Below are 615 nucleotides of genomic sequence, written 5' to 3' on the forward strand. Positions count from 1 at the left end.
AAAAAAAAAAAAAAAAAAGAGATGCGCGAAGCAGAGGATAACTCCCCCTCCCCCTCCCCTCGAAGCAACGCAACTAAGGGGAAAAAAAAAAAGAAAAAAAAAGGCATCTTTTTTTAGCCATCGTGAGAGCGAGGGACACGCGGTGTTGCAGCACTGGGTCCCACCATTTTGCTTCCTCTGTGCTTTGGTGTGTATGTCTATATTGTACTCTCTTTCTCTCTCTCTTCATCCATGGATGAATGGTAAGAAAAATATTGGAATGGGAAGTACTTAAATTACGAGTTTATCCTTCGGTTAACCGGTTCGGGAATTTTTAAATTTGTCTATTTAAGTGGTAAGTATCCAAATTTGTGACTTTTGGTCAACTATACTTTAGTTGTCAAATTTAAAATTTGTATTTATTTGATGTATGTATTTTCGATTTTGTATCTAAATTTTATGTTTTAGCGAGGTGGGTTTTTTAATCGGCTTATGAATTTGTCGCGGAGGTTCAAAGTTTTGATCGTAGTTTTGACCGAGATCAATACAGAGGTTGAAACTTCGGGAGTTGAGGGTGGAAATTAGTAAATAAGTACAGGAAAAAGGGAAGAAAAATAAAGTGGTGGAAGGCTAAAA

Source organism: Cucurbita moschata, unplaced genomic scaffold, assembly GCF_002738365.1.
Source record: "Cucurbita moschata cultivar Rifu unplaced genomic scaffold, Cmos_1.0 Cmo_Scf00004, whole genome shotgun sequence".
NCBI classification, from domain to species: Eukaryota; Viridiplantae; Streptophyta; class Magnoliopsida; order Cucurbitales; family Cucurbitaceae; genus Cucurbita; species Cucurbita moschata.